Raw genomic sequence first — 19360 nt, 5'->3', positions numbered from 1 at the left:
TATCAAGTAATAAATAAAATCAATGAGAAATGACTGTATTTAAAACATTGAAGGTAAGTAAATTGAACCAATATTTCACTCGTAGAGTATGTATCTATGACATGATTATATTCAATTATAATTTTTAAATATAATATTTTCGAAATGAAGGTATTTATTGAAAAAATAAATAATAATTATATCACAAATAAACTTGTCTTTATAATAGGTTTAAAATAAAAATCGTCAATAACTTGTTCCCAAACCAAATTCTAACAGACGTATAGTAGAAGTACTTGAAACTAAGGAAGAAAAAAAAATATTACAAATAGTTTCCTCAATTTTGATCATAAAATATTTTTCTTTTTTATCCCAACAGAAGACTTTTATAACTATGATTTATTTATTATTCAGTTTTAAGTGAAAAATCACTTATATGTGTGTATTTAATCACTTCACATGTCACTGCATTTCTTGTTTGAATGCTATAACACTATTATTGCACCACGTGGTTCGGTTCATCCCCACTGTCCCACTAGCACCAAAACACACTCGATCACTACACAACCTGCATTGGGGCTTCCACCAAATTGTTTACATTCTACAAATTACACGACAAATCGCCTCAACTATTGCGCGAAAACTAAAATCTCATGAATTAAAATAATTAATTACGTACATTTTATTAATAGTGATATTAATAACTGTAATGTTTCCTTTAGTATCTCAATATTGGGAAATAAACCGAAATGTCAATATTTTTACTCTATAATGAAGCAAATAATGATTTTATTTAAAAGTTACGAATAATTAAAAAGGTTTCTTTCATGAAATTTACTCTTTTTCCTGTCCCATTATTATGATGTCATGTTTTTCAATATGAATTTTAAATTTAAAACCAGACAGAATAAATACTTTATTTATATTCCTATGCCGTGTATATACATAGGTAGAGAAAATATGGAGAATGATAAAAACATTGTAGTCAAAAATGATGGGAGAGAAAAATAAAAGGAGACAAACGAGAGAGTAAAATAACAATATATATACACACGCGTAGATACCACATTTTAAACTGAATCGATAATCTCAAACCTATATTACATTTATTGAATGGGCACGTGTACATTACTGATTCTAAAAATGTGGAGTTGGATTTTTGCCAAGTTTGCAACATTACTGGAGCATATACTTTTGCTTATTTGCAGTTTCATCTTTTTCATCTTATTGTGAGCGTGAAAATTATTTTCTGCGGACTAAAAATTGCAAATAATTTGATGAAAGTGGATCAAGACGATATATTTAAAAATTCGCTTTATTTGCATTGAAAATAGTCATCAGCAGAGATACACGTCTTGCTTATGTAAAGTTCCTAAAAGTATTATAGGATAAACATTTGACGATCACTGTTATTGTTATATTCTTTATCCGAGTGTCTACTGAAAACCTAATTTGAAATTCCAGGTCTTTCAAGGACGGATTTTTTTTTCTAGGACATTTAATTGAATAATCTTACTTTTTTATTTCACTTAACACGTATACTTTAAAACTGAAGTTAAACCGAAAAGAATGTTCTTTAAGGAATAATAAAATAAAAATTCGATTGGCGCGCTATTTGAACCAATATTCTAGGATATTTCCAGTACCAGTAGACACTCTGTTTATGAGAAAGGAATAAGGAGAAACGCAGGAAATGCATTCCTACTTGGTAGAAAAAATGAAAAAGTCAGTTAAATTTAATACATGCAAATTATGAAATAAAAAAATGAAATCGCCAATGAGAATGACTAATTAAAAGGAAAAAGTAAAAAGAATGTATTTTTGGCAAAGAAGGTGAGAAATTGAGTGAAACTTGTTAATATTGGTGAAAATCGGAGCTGGCACGCGTCTGGCTTGGGAAGAGCACGCGCTGCGCTGGAGGCAGCGAGCGTGCCGGCGCGGGGCAAACAAGAAGAAGTAGTAGACACAGAAGAAAAGGAAGGCGCGCGCAATGCTGAACTGTGTCGGCAGTCGTGATGTACCTTCTTCGCAGGAGGCTGCTGCCTGCCGGCAGTAGTGGCCGCTGCCAGCCCTCGTGGGAGTCAGCTAAGGGAAATCAATATCTCACTAGGGGTAGAATAGAGTGAGCGTGAGAGCGAGACGTTCGTGGAGAAAGCGAGAGAGTTGACTTGATTGAGCGAGAGAGAAAGTGAGCGACTAGCAAGACTAGCGAAAAGTCACGAGAGAAGGATTTCTTTCTTGAAAAGACGCTGAAAACTTTGTCCAAAGTATCTCGCACCAACCAATGAAACTGCGTTTGGTGCAGTTAGTCGCACGCGACTCGCGTCAACTACATTGCGCTCCTGCAGAAGAGATCTGCCGGTTACGCACGCTACTTCGAATCACGCTTCAACTTGCGCGCGCAACCCCCAATCGCGAATTCGCTGCAGCCGTGTCGGCCGCTTAGCGGATACTGGCGACGATACGCTCTGCGCCGAAAGCTCAAAGTCTCGTCTTCTCTCTCTTTCATCCACCACCCACACCACCCCACGCTTACTCGCTCTTCAGCGAAACTTTCCCGGCGTCGGGACGCGCACACCACGACGCCACGCGCCCACCAACACTCTGTAAACTTTGTCTTCGTTTGTGTACAGGTGGAGTGTTATTTTCGTGTAGAGAGAGTTTCGCACTAAACCAAGTATGCAGCGTCCTCAGCCAATCCCCAACCCTCTGAAAACTGCTACCATCTTCGCTCCGTCTTTTTCTCTCTTTCCCACAAGTTTTGCGCAACTTTTTCACCCTCCGCCGCTTTAACAATCTGTCCTCTGTGCACTGATGGAAAAAGACAGAGGAATCTGCATCAGAGGAGACGGAGAGGTAGAAGGCAGCTTTCTTTGCGTCTTTGTTACCACCAACCTCCTCCCCTCCGAAAGTAAGTCCCGCTACTTTCTTTGTCTCGACATTTTTTCATTCCGGACTACTCTTAAACTGTATATAAAGTGGGGAATTTTATGTGGTTAAGATTCGCGATATGCGCGAGGGGGTAGAAATGATTTGTTAGACTCGGAATTGAAAAAGGGTTCAAGTTTCGAAATAGTGAAAATTTGGTCATTCAAGTAACATAAACTCAGATATAACGTCAGTATCATACAAAAGAAATAATAAATTCCTTACGCCTATTCAAAAACAAACTGAGGTGACCATTTTTAGTTAGTAAACTATACTGCTGCTAATTTATTAGTTGTGGTTACTATACTTTTATTGGTTGGCGTAACTACTTTATTAGTTTGTTTAACTAATTAGTTTTTTGGAATAACTATTTAATTAGTTACCTTACTAACGAAATGGTTAAGCTGACTAACTAAATAGCAATATTTTCTCAAAGGTGGACATTTTCCTGTTTGCAACAATATTTCAAGAACTTTTCATTTAAATATTTCAAATCTTTCAGTGAAATATTTCAAAAATATTTAGGAAATATTATGTGCTGTGTGGGAAGCAAGGTTATTTGGCAACCTTGCACCAACCTTACTACAAGCTTACCGTGCAAGCTTACTGAGCAATCTTGCGATAATAATCTTATTGTGCAATCTTACAGTAACCTTACACTCCCGTGCAGAGATTGACACTTTTCACCCCGATTACAGACCTGGCCCCGATCCGATTTCCTGTTCTGGCCCAGGGTAAGTAAATTACTATGGGCCCGACCAGGGTCAGGCCTGGTTACCATATTTAAAATTTTTTTAAAACTAGTGAAAATACATTTATAGCATTTTATGACATTTTTTTCTCTCTAAATCTGAATTAGTAAAAATTTTTACTAATTTAAATTAGTGCCCCACTTTTTTCTTATGAATTTTTAAAAATTTAAGAGAGACTCACTTTTTGCTTTAGAATTAGTTAATTTTTAAGAATTTTTACTAAAAGTGACTAATAATTAGTAAAATTTTACTAATTCATAAGCAAAAAGTGAGTCACTAATTTCAATTAGTAAACATTTTTACTTGGATCAGGTGGGACATTTGAGGCTCACGTGCTATCTGGGAATTTTAATTTTTTAGCTATTTATTTTACTTTTGTGTTCTCGAATAGTGGTACAATAAAACAAAAATAAATTCTATATTGTAGTTTGTAAAAAACGCATTTTTTGCAAGTTAATGAAGGTGATTTTAATTTTTTGACGAGATCTTGGCGATAAATGACTGAAGCATTGTACTCGGATAGCATTGTAACATGTTACTAGAACCTAAAACAATTATTTTCAGGTCACATGACATCTAATTATTAAAATTTTTTAAAGAAATTTAAGGTTAAACTAAAAGACAGAGTCACAGAACCTATGTGTGCTCTGAGAGTTAAAGTATAAATTAATGATGCACATATGGCTGAATACTTTTTAATTAGAGTTAATAAATCTAAATTCCAATAAAAATTTTCGATTTTTGTTTAATAATATAAATATAAAAATTCAATTGAAGTATAAAGTACATAAATTACTTAACATCAGTTAAAATCTGAAAAAATAGTTAATATCGTTATTTAAAGTTACGAAAAGTATGAAAAAGAAATATTTATATTTTCCAAATACATATATTTTAGCTTCTATGACATTATTTCATTGCCGACATATGGTTTCAATTCAATTGAATTTCTACGTATTTTATTATGCAGCAACTTTTCACTTTTTTAGATACTAATCTCTGTAGCAGAAAATGTACTTGTCGCCAATAGATACTGTACACATGTATATCAAGTGTGAAATAATAATGTCATAATGCAACGAGATTTTAAACGAATCCTTAACTGGCTTCTTAGCAACGATCGATAAATAATATAATAGATAAAATAATGAGAAAAAATAAGCAGGGAACAGGAATATGATATTTTGTATCAAAAGGTTATTTTACCTCTATGAATATTTTATTAAAGGCATTCTAACCTATATGGTTAAAACCCGAAAACGTGCACTAAGCTAAAAAGTCAACCACAACGCGTTGTGGTTTCTGAGATTTATCCACAATGCAAAATTTGTCTCGTGGCATGTAAAAACAATCACAAACTCAAAATGGTATCTCGATTATAATATAATTACATTTTGTTTACTATACTTTTATTTATTTTTCTTAGTAATTATTTAATTTATTGTTTTACTAAAGTAAGGAATAAAATCATACGTTCCTCTTGTGATTATAGAAGCCTAGTATAGCTAAATCGCCTAGGCATTTTTTACAGTGGGATAAATCTTAGAGGCCACAACGCGTTGTGATCTATTTTTTCACAGAAAATTAAAAAGGATTAAAATAAGCTGCAACGCTTATTATTTTAATCCATTTTGGTATTAAAATAAGCAAAATTGGATTAAAATAATAAGCGTTGCTGCTTATTTTAATACCTTATAATTTTCTGTGTTACTTATTTTCCTAAAAATACAGTTTTATCTTATATTACTTCAAATATTACATTATATTTCATAAATACATTTAAATTAATTGTTATTATAACAGACATTTGAAATAAATAATAAAAGTTGATAGAAAGCAAATTAACTTGAGAATTAATCAATATAACATTTTCCAAAGCCAATTTCGCGTTACTTCCAAGAATCTCTATCATCGAAGCATTGTCTTTCAAGATACCAAAACTTTGAGAACATTACATTGTCGGAAGATTTGAACTTTCGGGATTGAACTTCCTAGACATTGATTGAGTTGAGGGTAAAGCAAGCAGAAACTGGCATGGATATTGGTAAACTGAGGTATTGAGATTTCATAATAGAAAAATGAAAATTTCATATAACAAAAAGTCAACTTTTATTTGTGAAGAAAAATTAATTTCAAGTTTCAATTGAAGATATGCATTTTTTATTTAAAACATATTATCGAAAACGTTGTTGAATGAAAATCTTTGTCTTTGAATGAAAATCACTATTCGCGGAACATCCTAGAAAGTAATAAATATCAGTCATCACGATAGCAATATATGCACTCCAAAGAAAAGTATAGGCCTAAAAAGAAACGGTAATCGATATAAGTTTTAATAAACAATAATTAAACAAACTTACAAAGAAGTAAGAAGTGCGAAGAAGGTTTAGAGCTAAGAAGTGAAGATTTCAATCAATTTGCAAATATTGTATTAACTTTAAGCAATGCAGAAAAGAAAGCAAGATCGATGGGAAAGTTTCAAAGGACTTGAACAATATTGTAGGTCTTTAAGGGTTTGCTTGTAGAAGTAATATATAGAAATTGGGAACACGCGCAAGCTAAAGGCGATTGCGCACTCAAAAGTTGGAATGGAATATAGCATCGTGACGCTTGCGTCAATCTGTGATTCATTGCCCTAGCAACCATCTGTGTTCATTTCATCTTCTCTGGCTTTTCCTAATGACTTCTATCAAATAAACGCACACTCTCACAATCAAACAGCCATATCATATACATTATGTGCAAAACTCATCTCTTTGTTAAGAAAATAAGAACAAATTTACTAAACTAACAAGAGAAACGAAAGATGCCTTATTGTTCTATCACAGTCCTTCTGAACTTTGTTTACGTGTATTACATTGTTACTGTGCCTATGATCTAACTGAAACTGACAACTAATACCAATATTGCGACGAGCTAGAACAAGTTGATAACTCCATTTAAGTATTGTACTATAGTGAAAATTTTTGATTATGCATCGTGCAGAAATTTTTATTCGGCTCAGGTCGGAGAGTCTCAAATATCTGGCTCTGGTTGAGTTCCCTGTTTCATTCAGATCAGAACCAGATTTGTGACAATCTGACCTGGGCCCGGTCCAGATGAAACAATGAAACCGACCGGGGTCATGTTACTTTGACTGATCTGACCGCTACTGTAATTTACGATTAATTACAATTTGATGTTCAGTTAATAAATAAAAGTCATAAAATTAATCTTTTTGTATTTTATTTTAAAAATTTTCCTTTTCAAAGAATTAATAAATTATAAAAATTACAATAATAGAAAATATAATTTTTTGAAAAGAATTAAATTAATTATGAAAAAAATTAATAATTTCACATTAATTAAAATCTTGCTCTAAATTAATTATTGATTTATTGTAAATTATTACAGTTTTTTCAGAAGAACTATATTTTTTCTATGTATTACTTTTCAAAAAGCAAATCCTAGCAAGCATCAACCAACCCTCCGCCGTACTTATACGCTTTCCGCTTCCGTCGAAAGTTTTCGACGTCATAATAACTTCACAGACTCTAAATGGCACGTATATCCTTAATAAATTGTTCTCACTAAGTTTCTTGAAGGCGAGGCTTCGACTCACCCATACCCCATTCCTGACAATTTCGCCTAACCCCATAACCCCCCAATAACAATAACTTATTCTCTTGTGTTCTTCATCATAATATTTATGAACATAAATAAGTTTATATTTTTGTAAATATATACATATATCTCGAGAATTATTCAATAATGTATTAATTTCATGTTAAAATTGAATGTTTACTGAAATTCATCAAGATATTAACTATACATAGGGTGTTCCAAAAGTATGGAAATGTTCCACGATATTAAAAAAGCAGTTTCTACCTACATAGAATATAATTGATATTTGTAAATATAAAAGAATATTTTTCAATTTTACTCTTTCGTTTGTTTAACATAAATTATACTACAAAAGTATTTTTTAATAACACAATTCCTCTTACAATTATTTTTAAAATTAATTGTAATACATTTTGTCGAGGGGGAATTTACTCAGGTAGTCAAGTGTATACTCTTCCTGTAATACTTGTGTAATAACGTGTAATACCGTGTAATAATGCGTTATTACAGTGCTGTAATAACGCAAAAAACTCTGTAATATCTCTGTAATAATGTATAATACTCTGTAATAACGTGTAATATTTAGTAATAAGGGTAATATGAGGTGTAATACCAGTAGTCAAGTGTACACGTTTTTAACTAGTAAATTCCCCCTCGCATTTTGTTAAATTGGATTTTTTCTTTAAAACAGAAACACATTCACTACCAAAATTGTACTTGTATATTGATAACTAATTACATATATTCTTGCAAACACAAAAAATTCACTCAAAATTGTCAAGTTTTATTATTTCCCACACAGCACCCAAAATTCCCTGAAACCTGACAGAGCCTCATACGGCGAGGTTAGGAAACTTTAGTGGCAAGGTTCATACAAGTTTATGTCGATGTTTAAATGTCCACATGAAAAAAATATTCGCACGAAACTTTCAGGAAATATTACACATAAATATTCACGTGCAATGTTCAGTCAATGTTGTGTCAATATTGAAATTACATTTTCGCCTAGTTGTAAAAATTTCATTCACTAATATAATAAGTATAGGTGAATATTGACATAATATTGACTGAACATTGCACGTGAATATTTATAGTGTAATATTTCCTCAAAGTTTCGTGTAAATATTCTTTTCATGTGGACATTTAAACATTGACACAAACTTGTATGAACCTTGCCACTGAAGTTTCCTAACCTCGCCGTGTGAGGCTCTGTCAAGTTTCAGGGAATTTTTGGTGCTGAGTGGGTTATTATATAAAGATTGTACATTTTGAGAGACAACCTCTGAGACTATATGAATGACACATATCGCATGTCCTTTTTCTAATAAATGTTTGTTTTATGCTGTATATTTTAACCTGTACACTGACACTGTTCAAAAATGCAAAAATATGGAAACTGATCACTAGATTTATAAATTTGATTTTTTCTTCACAACAAAATAAATGACAATAATAAACCTTTGGTTTGCTTTTACCGTGCACTATGTCAAGAACTGATTTCGTCTGCTAGATTAACGGATTCGCAGTGCCACCTTCTCTACGACATATTGTACTAAATTCTTCAGTCAGAATCCTATACAGGGCCTGGCTAATTCCTAGACAACCTACTATACGAACTTGTACTAAATTTTAAAATCAGTGTCCTAGACAAATTTTAGCCAGATTCTAGACAAGAATTCATATCGAAGAAATTAAAGGGAAAACTGTACATTTACTTTTTGGGGCCAGGACAGTTTTTTCAGAATAAATTTCCACGACAAATACTGTCAAGCATTAGTCTATTTCTAGGAAGGCCACGATAAATTTCTACACGGGGTTACAGTAACCTTACGGGAAGCTTACAACAACCTTACCGTGTAAGCTTACACAACCTTACCATGTAAACTTACCACGACCTTACTGTGTAAGCTTACCTTAGCTTTACTGTGTAAGCTTACTGTAAGGCGGAAGTTTCAAGATGATCTCAAGTTTACTGCAGGCTTACACGGTAACCTTACAAACCCTACAGATATCCTTATAGTAACCTCACAGCAAGAAGTTGTGCTATGTGGGCTATATATAGTACCTATACAATTATTAATTTGATCAAATAATTCTATATATTATGTTAAAATATAAGTACAATCATTTAACTAATCTCATGTATACAATGAGTGAAAAGATTGTTTAGGGTTACCATTTTTAGTTAGTAAACTATACTGCTGCTAATTTATTACTTATTGGTTATATTGCGTCCCCATACTACGTGTTAGATTCACCTTAAATTCGCAATTAATCTAAGGGTCCTTTAAGATTCTTATATCTAATATATTCAGCATAATCTCCAAGTCTCTTCTATATCGATTTTCGGATTTAATTGACCTTTAGTATCATTTCTCATCGGGTATATATAATTAAACCCACCTGGAGAATCTACCCTATTGAAAAAAAACACGTATAATTATACGTATAATAATACGTATAATTATACGTATAATTGTACGTATAATTATACGTATAATTGTACGTATAATTATACGTATTATTATACGTATAATTGTACGTATTATTATACGTATAATTATACGTATAATAAGACATACGAATTTGAAACAAGAATTATACGTATAATTATACGTATAATAATACGTATAATTAATTATACGTATAATAATACGTATAATTATACGTATTATTATACGTATAATTATAATTCTATTAAAAATAGAATAATAGAATAGAATAGATTAATTAGTAGCAAAATTGCGCTGAAAATTATTAGAATTTTTAAAATGCAAATTAAATTTCACGAAAAAAAATATCGTCGAATGTCAATTCAAGCAGTCACCCATCCAAGTACTAACCGCGTCCAACGTTGCTTAACTTCCGTGATCTGATGAGAACTTGTTCCTTCGCCTTGGTTTTTCCGCTGTCTTGTCTTGATTAATAACTTTGTCGTATAAGTATCACTAAAAGTGAGGTGCGATACAATACTTATACGACAAAGTTATTAATCAAGACAAGACAGCGGAAACACCAAGGCGAAAGAACAAGTTCTCATCAGATCACGGAAGTTAAGCAACGTTGGATGCGGTTAGTACTTGGATGGGTGACTGCTTGAATTGACATTCGACGATATTTTTTTTCGTGAAATTTAATTTGCATTTTAAAATTTCTAAAAATTTTCAGCGCAATTTTGCTACTAATTAATCTATTCTATTCTATTATTCTATTTTTAATAGAATTATAATTATATGTATAATAATACGTATAATTATACGTATAATAATACGTATAATAATACGTACAATTATACGTATAATTATACGTATTATTATACGTATTATTATACGTGTCTATATTTTATAATATTTAGGTATATATTAATAAACAAAAATATATCCCTATTGAAAAAAAACACGTACAATTATACGTATAATTATACGTATTATTATACGTATTATTATACGTATAATTAATTATACGTATTATTATACGTATAATTATACGTATAATTCTTGTTTCAAATTCGTATGTCTTATTATACGTATAATTATACGTATAATAATACGTATAATAATACGTATAATTATACGTATAATAATACGTGCAATTATACGTATAATTATACGTACAATTATACGTATAATTATACGTATTATTATACGTATAATTATACGTGTTTTTTTTCAATAGGGTAATCGCCATATTTTACTAATATACCCATTATGTATTTTACTCTGCTCTACATGCGTGTAAGATTATGAATAATTGGGTATTTAATAAATGTACAAAAGTGTACTTAATTTACTATAAATTTTTTACTCGGAGGTATTTAAATCTTCATCAACTCCAACTAATACGGATCAACCAAAGTTATAAGAGGAAATGACACTCACTCACTCAGTGGGAAATTATTGCCAAGACTGAAGATTGGTTAAATATTGGACCAGTTCTTTCTGCCAATATTGATCCAAGTCTGGGAGTATAGAAACCAATGCTAAGACTCGGATTTAAATATTGGGCCAAGATTGGCTTATATCACACTGTAAAAAAAGGGAGTTAAAATTTAACTCCCTAAGGGACTCTATAAAAGTCGCACCCTTTTTAGAGTTAAAGCAAAGGGAGTTCAGATTAGGGAGTTCAACTTTAACTCCTTACACGAGTTGAAGAATATGATCCTCCATTATAAAATAACTCAAAAGGGAGTTGATACTGAACTCCCTTCCACTATTAGTTAACTCCTTTTTCGAGTTGATTTTTAACTCGAAAAATCGAACTCCCAACTCCTAGTGCTGTTAACTCCCTAAATTTTTTACAGTGCATGTTGACTTGAACGAACTTCACATTAAATGGTACTATATAATTCTGCAGAATTATACAAATATCTACAAGTTTTCCTTCAATAAGATGACAAAATTTTGATGTTAGGAGATTTGACCGCGAAACTCATGATAAAATTAATAATAATCGAGTAAGAAAAGATTTATTCACCTATAGCAGTTAGTATTATTGAGCAAGTGTCTTATATATGCTTAATTGTCTAAAAAACATTTGGACTTGCTGATCATTCATTCGATGCATTATTATGCCCAATCGCATCCTAAACGTTTTGTGAAGATTTACTCCCTCAATTTAATTTATTATTTGATTTAAATTAATTTTTTACCGATATCGTCGAAAAATTTAAAGTCACGTTCGAATTGGACAACAAATTTAGCTCGCTCATTAATTCACCATAGTAGCGTGCATTATAAATAATCGACGACACAACAGGATACAACCGATTGGTGACAAGTTGTTAAAAGGATAGTATTCTCCGGCATCGAAAATTTTGCAGCTAAATTAGCACCAAAAAACGAAGGAAATAACGAGGTTGTTAAAATTATTAGTAGAACTAATATCAAAATCCAGGACGACAAAGGGAAGACGCATAAATGCCACGTGAAGGATGTAAAACCGTAAGTACTTTAGCGCTGTAGAAGATTCTTCGACGAGAACTAGTCTATAGTTATATTGCAATGGCTTGAAACACGTTACTAAGGGGTTTTGAGAGTCGTTGATTGTGAATTAGATGTCAGTTTTTCAAAATTAAAAATGTCGAATCCAATAAGACAAACATTTAAAAAAAATTCGCCATATTTGATTTGACGTACATTTTTAATTTAAAAAAATTGACATCTAATTCGTAATTAACGACCCCACAAACCCCCGAGTAACAAGTTTTAAGCAAACTCGATCAATTTTAACAAAAGTTTCCGTCATATTATATCCGACATTTTGAATTTTGAAAATCTGACTTCAGATTCTCAGACGAGGTTACATATTACGAGTTATTGCCTGGGCGAGTCGCAGGGAAGCTCCAAGTAGGACAAAGAAAGCGGACAAATAAAAAACCCACATTTTCAAAGAAATCAACTTCATATACATATATAATATCAGTATCATATATGTATATCAGTTATAACAAAGTACATAAATGAAATTAATAATTTTTTCAATGGTAACATTATTTAAATAAAAAAAAGTGAAATCCCGTTAAGAAGTTGAATAACTTTGCAGATGCATATTCTGGTTTATCGATCGCTTCTTACATTCAAAGAAGCCAGTGGTTCATTTCCGCTCAGCCAACTTTGTACTTCTACTTGGAAAACTTTTGCATGCGCTAAACTTTTCGCAATTACTCCAATATCAAATTGGACGAATGGTAATAAAACTTCCCATTAAAACACTCTTATAATGTTATAAAAATGAATTCCTTAAGAAATTGTAATATCGATTCTGTCATATTATATCATGCTTTTCTGCATCACTTTGATGCATTTTAATTTTCTAACATTGGAATTAAACCTAAATTTACATTGCTTTTGTATTAATAGATTTTAAAAAAGGAATATTCTTTTAACATTATTCAACGAATACAGTGGTACGGAAAATTAATTTTTCGCTAAAAAAAGTTGTAGATAACCAGTTTTTTTTCATGAAAACGGCGCAGTGGAAGGTTGCGGTAGAAAGAGAAGTAAATAATTGAAGAGTATGTGACAAAAAAGATAAAGGATGAAGGAGAAAAAGCGAAAGGAATTTTGTGGCAGAGGCATAAACATTTGGTGACAGCGATAGCACCGTCAGCTCGAACCTCCCCGGAATCTCTGAACTGGAGAAACAGCCAAAGCGCGTCACGCTTCAACGACCACAGAGCGCACAAGCTCAAGCAGCAAAGCAAAGCATCTTCACAATTTATCGCATCTAAAGCTACGCTGTACCAATTCTATCCAATTTACGTCTCTTCGCGCTTAAGATAAAATCTGCTTTTTAAGCTGACAATCCCTATCGCGACGCAAGAATTTTATTTTTTCATTTTGCCTTTTCTTTACTTTTATATCAAACCGTGTCCACTGAATACATATGTCAACATTCAAGAAAACATTTCTCTTTAAACTCAAACAAAATAAAAAATGTCTTTCAATCAGAAAGTATACTTAAACTTGTTTTATTTGTTCTCCAAAATTTTTTCTTTTCATAAAACAAATTTTTTTCTATATTCAAAAACTATTTTCAGATACAAAAAAGTTGAAGAATTTGGACAGATTTTTTAGAAAGAAGCATGTTTCTTTAATAATAAAAGAATTATACACTACAAAAAGTAAGTATCTTCTTGGTATCTTGAAACAAGATATTAAGATGGAAATGGTATCTTTCATTGGCTTCCATCTTAGAATAAGATGTTAATTTGAATATTTAGATGCTTTATTCCTATTATAACATCTTAAAATAAGACACTTTAAATAACTAAAAAGTGACTAGCAAAACATCTTATATTAAGACACTTCTTTTTGCAGTGTTATTATATATAAATTTGGAAATTTACAAATTCCATAAAAAATATAATTTTTTACTTTTAGGAAGAATACGAAAAACAAAGAACATTTTTTTTATTTAAAACATTTTTTCTCACACACGGAGAAAAAGAAAAAGTAATTTTTACTACTTTCAGAGTAAATCTGGACCAACTCGAAGTTTCTGCGCATCTCTGGCAATTTTTACTCCAAAAATAGTAAAATTTATTATTTCTGTAGTAAATTTTACTGTTTCCGTAGTAAGTTTTACTATTTCTAGAGTAAATTTTACTATTTTTGGAGTAAAAATTGCCAGAGATGCGCAGAAACTTCGAGTTGGTCCAGTTTTACTCTGAAAGTAGTAAAAGTTACTTTATAAAAGAAATCTTTTTTCTCCGTGCATAAATGTTATAGTGTGATAAAGAATCAGAAATTAAATATCCTCACTTACCAACTATGTCACGAGAGAAAAATTCCATATCTGTGAAAATGGCATTTTTATTGTCACTGAATTTTGATCATTACACTTGATTTTATGAACATAAAAAAATGACACAAAAAAACAAATTCACACACGCGATAACTTAACCATTTGATGACTATAACACAACTAAAGTATAAATTCTGTCGATTTACTTCTATCGTTCTGCCTAACCTACTACTTTTACCTGTAGTTGTAGTTATACTTCATGTTATGTGTTTTAATAGCGTGTTGTATTTCCACCCCAATCCACCCTCTTCTGCATTAGAGTGCATATAATTCACAATCGCACAATACATTTAATTTAATTACTTAATGATTTACGTACACTAGGAAATATTTATGTTTAATCCAAATAATCAGTTACTTCTTTATTATTGATATTATTCTTTTATTGATAAAAGTGCATAAACATTTATTATGTCAAGTTATGGATTATTTCAATGAAATAATTTTGCTTCCTCGTAGTTAGCTTTATAGTGATAACAATTTTCGAACTTCCTAAAATAAATTATAAATAAATTTTTAATTAATATACATAGTTATATTTCGACATGAGGAACAAATGTCCGCATGTATGTGTGTGTATGGCACCGTTTCTTGTGTACAAAGTATCTCAAACAAATGTTGGCGGATCGCCCTGAAATTTTGTATGCTAATTCTACTTACTAAGACCAAAAATCGGACACAAGGATTTCCAAAAATATCCACAGAATTTTTTTTGGGACCATTTTTTCAAAAAGTCAAAAATACATTTTTGATAAGATACCTATATATCATTTTCAGCTTATCGATATTTTACTTCCCGTTCTCATAGGGGAAAAAGGTATTTTCTATTAATCTCCTGGGTAATGTATATTTAATTAAATTTCTTTAAATCAATGAAAATTTCTTATTATAAAGAAATTCTAATATTGATTTAACTATATTTCGTATATTTGTTTGATTAAAAAAAGTTTGTTTTATATTTCTAATATATGTCTTTAAGAACAACCTGTACCAAATTAATTGACAGAATAATTGAAATCTTGTTAATTTTTGATTAATAAATAAAGCTTAATCGTAATAACAGAAAATAATGCATGTTCTAATATAAGTAAATATACCTATATATATTATCTAATCTGTTTTTTTACATAATCGAATGTATAGATAGTTTGCACTTAGAATGATAAGCGAAGCTTTAGCGCCTCCCTGTCGTTTTGGAAATGAAAAACTAAGCAGGAAAAATGTGAAAGACGCTTTTACCACGTGTCCAAAGTGAAGTACACGCGGGTAAAAGAAACAAGCCACGTTAGTGTTACAGTTACCTATGTGTATTGACCTGGAGACATTAAACATTTATAAGACATACGTGTTACTAATGTGAGTGGAGAGCGATATAATATAGTTGAAAAAAATCAAAGTGTGGGGGAGTAAAACAAGTTTTTGTCGGATCCTAATTTGATAATTTGCTATCTTATGCTATTCATTTCAATCTGTCTATATGTATATTTAGTAGAACCAATTTCATTGGTATTTTAATCATAAAAGTAAAATCTTTATCAAAGAATAAGCGAAATATGAGGTATTTATTTAATATATACATTTATAATTGAATCGTGAATTTTGAAAAAGGCTCATCTCGGAATTTACTTTTATATAGAAAAAAAAATTATGATTTTTTTTGAACAATTTAAATTAAAAGAAGAATTTTTCTTCTAACTATGCTACAGGGTGTTCAAAAAGTATGGAAACTTGCAAATATCTCGAAAAGTAAGCATTTTCGTGTTACTTCTTTTTCACTGTTGGATCCCGGGCCCAATGTTTTTGTGTTCAAAAATGTGGATCTTTTTGTTGGGGAACAATTTTTGTGTTGAACCTTTTTCACGAAAATGCGTACTTTTCGAGATATTTGCAAGTTTCCATACTTTTTAAACACCCGGTATATTATTTTACTTTAAAAACTGTGCAAAATTAAGAGGACTTTCTGATTTACGTGATTGACAAAAAACAAACTTTCTTAAACTTTAATTGTAAAAAAAGTATTTAAGTTATTGCAAACATTCTATTTGGACATTGTTACATATTACATGGAGGGACGAGGGGGAATTTACCCACACAGCACCCAAAATTTCCTGAAACTTGACAGAGCCTCACACGGCAAGGTTAGGAAACTTCAGCGGCAAGGTTCATACAAGTTTGTGTCAATGTTTGAATGTCCACATGAAAAGAATATTCACACGAAACTTTGAGAAAATATTACACATAAATATTCACGTGCAATGTTCAGTCAATGTTGTGTCAATATTCACCTATACTTATTATATTAGTAAATGAAATTTTTATAACTAGGCGAAAATGTAATTTCAATATTGACACAACAGTGACTGAACATTGCACATGAATATTTATGTGTAATATTTCCTCAAAGTTTCGTGTAAATATTCTTCTCATGTGGACATTTAAACATCGACACAAACTTGTATGAACCTTGCCACTAAAGTTTACTAATCTCGCCATGTGAGGTTCTGTCAAGTTTCAGGGAATTTTGGGTGCTGTGTGGGTACTCAGTTAGATAATACTCGTGTAATAACGCAAATTCCTCCTCGTGGAGAGAATTAAAAAAACATTTTTTTGAATACATTTAGTTTAATTTCGCAACTGTAGGTGCTGTCTTCCAAAAAGTACCTTTTTTAGTGCAAAACATTTAGAAAAACCTGTAACACTTAAATTGAAAATTAAAACTGGATTCTTTTCATAAGAATTTATTATAAACAATAAACTTAAAAAACGATTTAAAAAAAATATTTTTACACATTTTTGTCAAAAAATTGCAAAAACGACGTGCTTTTGGGTTAATTTGTCCTTGTATAAAAAAACAAAGGGTAGAAATATGAAATTTGTATAATGTTTATTGTCTAGAATAAACACTTATGAAAAGAATCTCAATTGAATTTTTAATGTGTGTTACAGGTTACACGAAACGGTCTCATTTTTTGATGCAAAAAATTTAATCAATTTATATCAATCATGGCCGAATTGAATCGACTCAAAATTAAAGGAATTTTTTTCAGATATTTTGGTAATAGTACAATTGCGGAGACCATTTCACTATTTAATTTGAAAATGAAAATAACAGAAAATCAAAGACAATGTGCAATTCGATAATTAAAAAGTGACAGCTTATAAACATAACCTAAAATGCATGAGAAAAAATTTGTCGATAAAATCAATATAGCCGAGCTTTTTAGAAGGTAGATGGCAGCACTTATCTATTTTCTTTCTTTAAATTTTTTCTGAATCGTTTTTATAAAAAGCAAAACTGCCATCTACCTTCCAAAAAGCTCGGCTATATTGATTTTATCGACAAATTTTTTCTCATGCATTTTAGGTTATGTTTATAAGCTGTCACTTTTTAATTATCGAATTGCACATTGTCTTTGATTTTCTGTTATTTTCATTTTCAAATTAAATAGTGAAATGGTCTCCGCAATTGTACTATTACCAAAATATCTGAAAAAAATTCCTTTAATTTTGAGTCGATTCAATTCGGCCATGATTGATATAAATTGATTCAATTTTTTGCATCAAAAAATGAGACCGTTTCGTGTATCATTTCTAAAAATGATACACAAAACGATCTCTTTTTGATATAACTTACGGTTATGTGCATCAAAACGTTGCAATAGAAGAAGATACAACCAAGTTTACTGTGAGTGAAATTTTAGCTAATTCAAATTTAGAGAGCACAGCACCGAAACTATCCTAAGATTTCCTAAAGATTTAATTTATCTTCTGTTGATTAATTTAGTAGTTTTTGCAGCACAATAAAAATTGATCGTTTAGTATGCAAATATTTTCGAGAACTCGAAAACTTCGAGTGCTCGAAAAATTCGATAATACCTCGAGTCAAGCTCGGACTCAACTCGGCTCGACATTCGAGCTTTTTGCACACCTCTAAAAATAAGCTAAAGCTTTATTACAAAAATTTTATGTTTGGTCAGGAAATTTTAAGAAAAATGGTCTGGAGAACCTGGAAATGTCAGGGAATTTTGAAATTTTGAAACCGTAGCAACTCTAAATATGTATATATAAAATAACATATATAAAAATCAAGTATGTATAGGGTACGTTTTTAGGTCTGTGTAATGCGTGGTTGACATTTATCAGGGGCTACATTTTTTTTTTTTTTTTAAGTATTATTTTCAAATGGCAACAACTTTTACCCAGATTAATTTCCCCCTCCAAATTTTTTCAAAACTACCCTAAATTTTTTAAAATCTTTTTATCCTCCAAATTATATTTTGTGACAGTAAAGTACGTACGAGCTACAGATAAAATAATATGTAATGCAGAATAAACTCACTAATTTGCGTTTAATGCTCACCCCTGATAACATGGCAACCACGCATTACACTAACTTAAAAATCTAACCTGTATACTTGTTTTTATGTATACTTTAACATAATAAAAAAAAAATTTTTGTGGCTTTTTTCTCAGTTGCCTCCTATTCACTTTTATCAAAGCCTCAAATTGTTAACTGTTAATGAAAAAAATACTTAGATGTATTACGGGATATAATTTACTTTCGTCTTTTAGTAAAAATTTCTATTTTATCTAAACTAAATCAAAGATTATACAAAATAAATAATGTTTGTTCGTTTCAATTTCATACATTTAAATTTGCAATTCAATTTTACAGAAAATGTTTTTACCATATTCGGTAAAAGTAGAAATCTACATATCCAATAAATAATACTTTACTGTTTAATTTGTCATTACGACTTCTGAACTACAAATTAGATGTCACACTAATCTGC

At 30.8% G+C, this 19360-nt stretch overlaps 1 protein-coding gene across 3 annotated transcripts in view; it reads right to left on the bottom strand.

Moving 5' to 3' along the window:
* Nucleotides 1–2420, bottom strand: part of LOC127290435 (trithorax group protein osa) — a 310977-nt gene extending 308557 nt beyond the window's left edge. For all 3 annotated transcript variants that reach the window (XM_051318983.1, XM_051318984.1, XM_051318985.1), the window contains exon 1: nucleotides 2313–2420. The gene's annotated coding sequence lies outside the window, so the exon portion shown is untranslated. The remainder of the gene's footprint in view (nucleotides 1–2312) is intronic.
* Nucleotides 2421–19360: the final 16940 nt, after the last annotated feature.

Source organism: Leptopilina boulardi, unplaced genomic scaffold, assembly GCF_019393585.1.
Source record: "Leptopilina boulardi isolate dan_hultmark-lab unplaced genomic scaffold, ZJU_Lbou_2.1 LbouV2_64, whole genome shotgun sequence".
Lineage (NCBI taxonomy): Eukaryota > Metazoa > Arthropoda > Insecta > Hymenoptera > Figitidae > Leptopilina > Leptopilina boulardi.
Note: the sequence above shows the minus strand (reverse complement) of the source record. Positions and strands in the feature narration are given on the sequence as shown.